The sequence below is a fragment of the Elephantulus edwardii genome, unplaced genomic scaffold (assembly GCF_000299155.1).
Source record: "Elephantulus edwardii isolate Elephantulus edwardi_28Jun2011 unplaced genomic scaffold, EleEdw1.0 scaffold00005, whole genome shotgun sequence".
Taxonomy (NCBI): Eukaryota; Metazoa; Chordata; class Mammalia; order Macroscelidea; family Macroscelididae; genus Elephantulus; species Elephantulus edwardii.
Genome location: NW_006399755.1, coordinates 24277558 through 24285565, shown reverse-complemented (window position 1 = coordinate 24285565; position 8008 = coordinate 24277558).

Below are 8008 nucleotides of genomic sequence, written 5' to 3'. Positions count from 1 at the left end.
GTGAATGGCATGAAGGCTATGGAATGGATCTTCTGTAAAAAACAATGTATTCAAACTTTCTAAATAAATAACAATGGAAAATAAATTCCTGTCCTCAAGTTTGCATCTACTTATGTTTTAGCCTCATATTTTTATTTGTCTGGGTTTTTAGTATGGACGTAAAATTTCACCTGTTGGTGTTGTTAAGTGCCATCAAGTTGCCAGTGAATCATAGTGACCATATGTACAACAACATTAAGCCATCGTCTATCCTCTGCCAATATTATTGTCTCTAATACACCTACCCCCATTACCTAAGTTACTGAATCAATTCATCTCTTTGATGGTCTTCCTTTCTTGTGGTCTCTCTCTATCCTTCCAAGCATGACACCCTTCTCCAAGGAGTGATCCTGCCTCGCAACATGTCCAAAGTATGTCAGATGAATCCTTCATAATCCTTGCCTCCAAGGAGCAACAGCCTGTCCTCACCCTCTCGAGGAAGAACTTGCTTGTTCTCTTAGCAATTCATGGTATATTTAATACTCTTCTCCAGCACCACAGCTAAAAGCCATCAAATCTCCTTCTATCATCCCTAGTCATTGTCCAGCTTTTTGATGCATAGCAAGCAATTGCAAGGACCATGGCTTGTATCAGGTGCACTTTAGTCTCCTGACTGAAATCGTTGCTCTTCAATACTTTGGAGAAGTCTCCGACAGCAGACTTTCCCAATAAAATTCTTTTAATTTCCTGGGTACTGGTACCAAGAGTGTTGATTGTAGAGCCAAGCAAACCGAGGATGTTAGCAATGTCAATCTCTTCACCATCTATCATGATGTTGCCAATTGGCCCAGTGATGAGAATCTTTGTTTTCTTAATATTGAGCTTCAATATATACTGAAGGGTGCCATCTTTGACCTTCTGCAGCACAATCTTGAAGTCCTCCTCAGTTTCAGCAAGCAGCTTTGTGTCATCTTCATAATGCAGATTGTTGATTAGTCTACCTCCAATGCTGATACCATATTTCTGCTTATAGAGCCCAGCCTCCCGGATAATCTGTTCCACATAAGATTGAAATTATATGGAAATAGGACATATCTTTGGTGTACAGCCTTCCTAATTTTGAACCATGCAGTGTTTCATTGTCCTGTTCTGATGACTGCCTTCTCTAGGTAAACATTTTTTAGGCTCCATATAAAATATTACTTGGACCAGGATGCAGTCGTCTGAGCAGAGCAAGGAAAGACTACATGTTTCAAAATTGGGAAGGGTGTATGCCAGCGATGTGTCCTATCTCCATACCTTTTCAACCTATATGCAGAACAGGTTATCCAGGAGTCTGCACTCTATGAGGAGAAGTGTCACATCAGGATTGGTGAAAGATTCATCAATAATCTGCGTTATGCAGATGACACAACCTTGCTTGCTGAAACTAAGAAGAACAAGAAGCATTTGCTGCCATGGGTAAAGGATTGCAGCCTTCAACATGGATTGAAGCTCAATATCAAGAAGACAAAGATTCTCACCACTGGACAATTGGCAGCATCAGGATGGATGGTGAAAAGATTGAGACTGTTCCCAACTGTAGTTTGCTGTAATCCACAGTCAACACTCTTGGCACCAGAAGCCAGCAAATTAAAAGACACATTGCAATGGGAAAGTCTACTGTTAGGAACCTCTCCAAAGTACTGAAGAGCAACAGTGTCTCTCTGGAGACTAAGGTGCGCCTGATACAGGCCATGGTCTTTGCAAATACTTCCTATGTGTCAGATAGATAGATAATGACTAGGGAAGATAGAAAGATAATTGAAGCCTTTTGCTGTGGTGCTGGAGAAGAGTACTGAATGTAGCATGGATTGCAAAGAAAACAAGCAGGTTCATACTAAAGAGGGTTAAACCTGGCTGCTCCTTGGAGGCAAAGATTCTGAGGCTTCATCTGACATGCTTTGGACATGTTGCAAGGAGGGACCAGTCCTTGGAGAGGGACATCATGTTTGGGAGTGTGGAGGGACAGCACAGGAGAGGAAGACTCTCTATGAGGTGGATTGATTCAGTGACTAGGGTAATCCAGGTCAAAGATAGAGATTGGCAAAGGACAGCAGGGTTTAGGGATGTTGTATGTAGGGTCGCTATGAGTTGTAAGTGACTATATGGCACATAACAACAACAACAAAAACAACAATTGAAATATTGGATAATGAGGGGATGGGTCTGTGAGATGGCCTGGAACCTGGGGCCTTGGGGTGTCCCTCCACTCTAGGAGTTTCCTGGCTAGCTAACATCTTATTGGCAGTCTCTGGATGGTAGTCTCATAAGGGAATTTTCTGGGGTTGTGTTGGTTTTGTGTTACAGTTCTTTTTTCCTCTCTCAAAAGTGGATGGCCCTTGTGCCTTAGACTAAAGGTGGAGGCCTGCTTGAGGGTGTGGCTTTAAAATCCTGTAGGTGTTCTCAGCCCTCAGGCCAAATTTGTTAATTTTAGAATGAATATTCTTTAAAACACATAACAATCCTCTGCCTATTTGCTGCATTGCGCAACTTGGAGTTGATGTGATACTGAACCCTCTTCCACAGTCATGTCAAATACAATAATGGTTGCACATTCTGTAAGATGTTTGGATGATCTTCCACCTTGATGCATGTTGGGAAGCAGTAGTGGCATCCATTTCCTAAACCAGATGACTCTGGGAATTCTACAAACTCTCTTAAAAAAGTACAGAAATGATGTTAATTATAGAACAGAGTTCAGGTCTTCTCTGCGAATCTGAGTCGTATTTGTCTCAACAAGACTTAACAACTGCTTGATGAGACTAGTGCTGTTATATCTGGGGGAACATTCTTCAACTTTTCACATAACTAATTGTCAATGTGCTGTATGAAGTAACCTGGGTTTCCTGTGATGCTGAACCTTGTAATATACGAATATCATATACCATAATGGTTTCCCATTTTGGACAGTGTTTGGTGGATCTCCCAGTTGGAAAACAGGTTTGGAAGCAGGAGTGGCATCCACTTCCTAAACCACATGCATCTAGAAACTCTATGAACTTGGAGAAACAATGATAGCTTTGGAAAGACATTCGATCTTTTGTTCATAAAGTTGTTATGAGTCCACCTCGACTTGACGGCAATCAACATATAAAATATTATCCATGTGACCAACAAAACCAAAGACAGCAATTTCAGCTTGATTTTTTTTAATACATTTTCTATACTGGTTTACTTTCAAAGGTCATTACATCGTTTATCACACTGAATCTTTCCCATTTCCTTTACTTACACACTCTGTCACCCATCGAATTATATGACCCTATGATTAACATGCGCACACATACATCACTCCTCATGCCCATCCTTCTCTCCTTGGATCCTCATATACTTTCTACAATAAGGGTCTTATGCAGTGTTTGTCCTGATGAGACTGAGTTAGTTCACTTAGTATAATTCTTTCCAGTCCCTTCCAAGTTAGGTAGTTATTTACAAAATCATTGCTCCTAAGTGTTGCATAGTATTTCATCATGTGAATGTACTATAATTTTTTAATCCATTCTACTGTGGTTGGACATTTGGGCTATTTCCATGTTCTTACAATGGTGAATAATTGCTATGAACACCTGCGTACAAGTGTCTGTTTGTGCCTCAATTCTCATTCTCTCATTGCGTATTCCAAGAATAATTGGGTCACATGGAATTTCTGTGTTCAGCTTTCTGAGGAAATGCCAAACTGCCTTCCAAAATGGTTGTACCATTGCTTTGTTAAACTTTGCCACTGCTATTGGAATCAAATGGTATCTCACTGTGGTTTTACTTACATCTCTCTCTTAATGCCTGTGATTTTGAACATTTATTCATGTGTCTATTGGCCATTCAAATATATTCGTCCATGAAAATTCTTATTTTTGGGGGGGAGGCCCCATAGATTTCTGTCAACTTTCTTTTATGAATTAATGATATTGAGAGTTATTCAGTTTCCACATGGTGGTTTTGTAAGTGTTACCCTCCTGTGGTGAATTTCTAGTTTTATGTCATTGTGATCCGAGAAGATACTTTGTGTTATATCAATGCCTTCTAATTTGTTGAGGTTTCCTTTGTATTCTAATATGTGATGGATTCTGGAGAACGTACCATGTGCACTGAAGAAGAAAGTGAATTGAGTTTTAGTTGGGTGCAGTACCCTGAATACATTCTCAAGGTCAAGTTGGCTCACTATATAGTTTAGCTCTTCTGCATCTTTTTTAAGTTTCCTTTGAGGTGACAACTCTTTCACAACACTATGCTCTTGCTATAGTCAATTCTTAACTTAGAAGTAGTGTTTTATCTTTAAAGGATTCTTAGAGTTTCATCTGTTGAACACACAACTTGGAATTTGTCTACATATTTAAGAAAAACTTCATGTAGATTTTTTGAAATAACTTTCTATAGCCCACTTCTCTCACATGCCTGAATTTGGATGACCATTTCAGGAAGAATATCACTGTAAAAATGAACCCACCTTATGTATTTTCTTCCTTATCTGCCTGTGGTATCTCCAAATAATTACAGAAAAAGCTTGCGTTATATATTTTATGAACTTTGAAATAGTGTGTATGTGTTTCAGTTTGGTTTATTTTAAGGTAGAAAAAATCCATAAAAATTTCTAGAAGCATGAAGCACTCTTGATACATATACAAATTATAATGATGACAGAGACACACACATTTTTATTGTGATTTGGGTAAACTTTTAAAGAGAAAATTAATTTTTGATTCAGAAATTAAATTCTTTCCTGATATTGATTACAAGTTCCAGAGTTTAATAGAACCATTTTAATTTGTTAGGTTTGGTGGATCCCCTGACTTGGAATTCCTTGCCTAGAGAAAGAATTAGCCAAAATGGGAGAGGGACAACAGAATGGTCAGAGTTGACAAATTCCTTTTTTTTAACCTACTTATGTTCTGCTCTAAAAAAACCCAGGGCAGCCAGAGTCATTGTACAGTATTGAGAAAAAGGCGAGCAGACAGAATGAATGGTTGCTTCCTTAGAAAAGATTTATCCCAGAGGGCAAGACTGATCATCTCCCCGAAGGTGGAAGGATGTAAGAAGACACTTCACTAGACATAGCTGCATGGCTTGACAAAGCTGGCTGGCTCTTCACTTTAATGTGATTCCATGTCTGATTCTGAGCCAGTGCGATTATGTGTTAGGTGGTCAATGAGATGATGTAATAGGTAGTTCTGGTTCATTGTCCTTAACATCTTCTTTGCACTTAAAACTAATCAGGCTGATAATTGACAAAGAAACAAAACCTACCTAATGGAAAAATGACAACTTCTTCAACTTTGATGTTGGCAAAACTGAACTGATCCCTTCATAAAGCTGAACTAGGATCTACATCTGATATCACACACAAAAATCAACTCAAGGTGGATAAAAATCCTGGAAGTAAAGGCCAAAATCATGAACTTCAGAAGAGACAAACTGGGACCAATCTTAGAAGGCTTAGCCCATGTTATGCAAAAACTGCCAACTACAGCCAAAAATGCACAATCTATAGAGGAGAAAAATTAATGAATGGGACCTTCTAAAGAAAAGATTAAACCTTTGTGCTCATCAAAAACTATTTCTAGTGGAGTGAAAAGAAAACCTACCAACTGGGAACAAACACTTGACCAGCTCAGACAAGGGTATCATAAAGAATGTTTCCGAATACTCCTGGGCCCCCAGAAGAAGAAGAAGAAGAAGAAGAAGAAGAAGAAGAAGAAGAAAAAAAGAAACTGATAATGCAAATACAAAATGGGCAAAAGACATGAAAAACTTTTCACAGAGGAAGACAATTGAATGATGAACAGACACTTGAAGAAATACTCAAAATCACTGGCAATAAGAGAGATGCAAATCAAAACCACAATGCGATACCATCTCACCCCAGTAGCAGTGGCAAGATTTAGAAGGGCAGGAGACAATAAATGTTGAAGATGATGTGGAGAGTTGGGAATTCTCATACACTGTTGGTGACATTGTTAAATGGTGCAACTGTAAGGTTGCTGATTAAATGGAGAGCCTAGTATATGCCAAGAAAGCCAGTTTATTGAGGAGAAACTCCTCGGCTGACTCAAGAGACCAGACTCTACGTAATGTTAGAAAGGGTGTTTTTATTGTTTTACTAGGAAATTGGAGAAGGGCATGCTTACAATTGGGTGGGTTTTGTTTGTTTGTTTGTTTGTTTGTTTTTTTACAAAACAGGGATATAGACTGGGGTTGCAGATACCTGCTCCTGGAAAATGAAAGTAGAAGAAACAGAGCCACAGCTGTTGCTTCGTGTGGTTCATTTTGGTGGCTATTCTGGGAAAGGAAGGGATAGCAGCCTCACAACTCTTAACATTTCTGCCTTTTGTTATATGCTTGAAACCACTGAGGTTCTCTTCTGTAACTACTTCATGTTGGATGGGGATGATTTAAAGAATGGATAGACTGTTGGTTTTAGGAGTTGACAGCTGTGATTATGGAGGGTAATGATTGGTGCCTAGTGGATAATATGAGGCGTTCATTGCATTTGTGTTTGGTAAAGGCTCTCATCCATTTCTGTAGAACACTAGAGGTAAATTGTATGAGGCAAGGACCAAAAGTTAAATTGAGAAAATTACTGTAAGAGGGCTGTAGAAAGGGAGAAGCCAGGATAGTTAGGAGAGGGGAAAAATTTGTTAGTGTTGTAGGGCTGTTGCAAGAGTTGCTTTTAGGAATACTAGGGCAAAAATGGCCTGATTTTTTATAAGGGGGACAGAACATTTTGAATTTGGTTTTCTGTAATTATAGAGATTTGGGGGGTTAAAAAGGCACATATAAAGACTTCAGTCTAGTTGGTCTGCAAGCAGCTTTGAATTGAGTTGTCGATGAAGAATACTGTTAAAACAGAGCATTGAGTGGTATTATTTGACAAAGCAAGGGTGTGATTACAATAAAGGAGGAAACATTGTTTATTGCTTTGTTGTTGTTGTTGTTGTTATGTGCCGTCGAGTTGCTTGCGACTCATAGCGACCCTATGTACAACAGCCCTAAACTCCACTCTGTCCTGTGCCAATTGCACTGTCTCTGACACTCCCATCCCAATTATCCCAGTCACTGAATCAATCCACCTCATAGAGGGCCTTCCTCTCCTGCGCTGTCCAGTTAATTGAAAGTATACAGGTAACATTGGAAGTAGTGGGGAGGATTATGGTATCTAACAAGGAAAATTCTTGCGTAATTAAAGCTTCTCAGGATGTATACTGATTTTGTTTTAATAATTCCTTGCAGCTCTGAGGCAGCCACAGGACCCCCTCAGTTTGATTGCTCTTCTGCAACCAAGACTCATTTGGGGTATTACTGAGTAAGGTGTTTATGAGAACTATATTGGAAGCAAGTGTCAGGAGACTCGAGTCTCTTTACTTTCTTCAAGACTTTTTAATATCTATAGCTATGTGACCATGACAAGGCCTTTTACACTGGAAACAAAAGCCTTGGCTTTAGTGTTTTTGGGCACGTTTGCTGGATAAAAAAGACATTCTACACAAGCAGTTTTAAGAAATTTGGCTTTTAGTTAGTTCCTTTTTTCTTCTTTAAAATTTTTATTGTTGAACAAAGTAATACCAGCAGTTAAAAATGAGTTTGAATTACTTTCTTGGCCTAAAGTTTGTTTCTGAGGTTTTCTCCTAACAACAGAGAAGACTGATGGATGGAATGGGAATTTATCACTATTTTTGCTTTGAGACTTAGAATCAAAGTTAGTGAATTTTAAAAGTTGTAGCATTCTTTAAATTTGATTTTTTTTTCTTCTCTGAACTCTGGTTGAAAATTTAAGGATCTTGCAAAATACTGCTGAGGAAAGGAGCAACATTATAAATTTGTAAACTTCTTTTATCCACCTCCTAAGCAACATTACTCTGGAAACTGAACTTCGATAAATGTCAATAGTTGATGAGGAGCTTCAGTCCTTTTGTTCATAGGGTAGCTATGATTGGTGATCCACTTGAAGGCAATCAGCAACAACAGCAACAACAACAATGTTTTAATAAAAGTA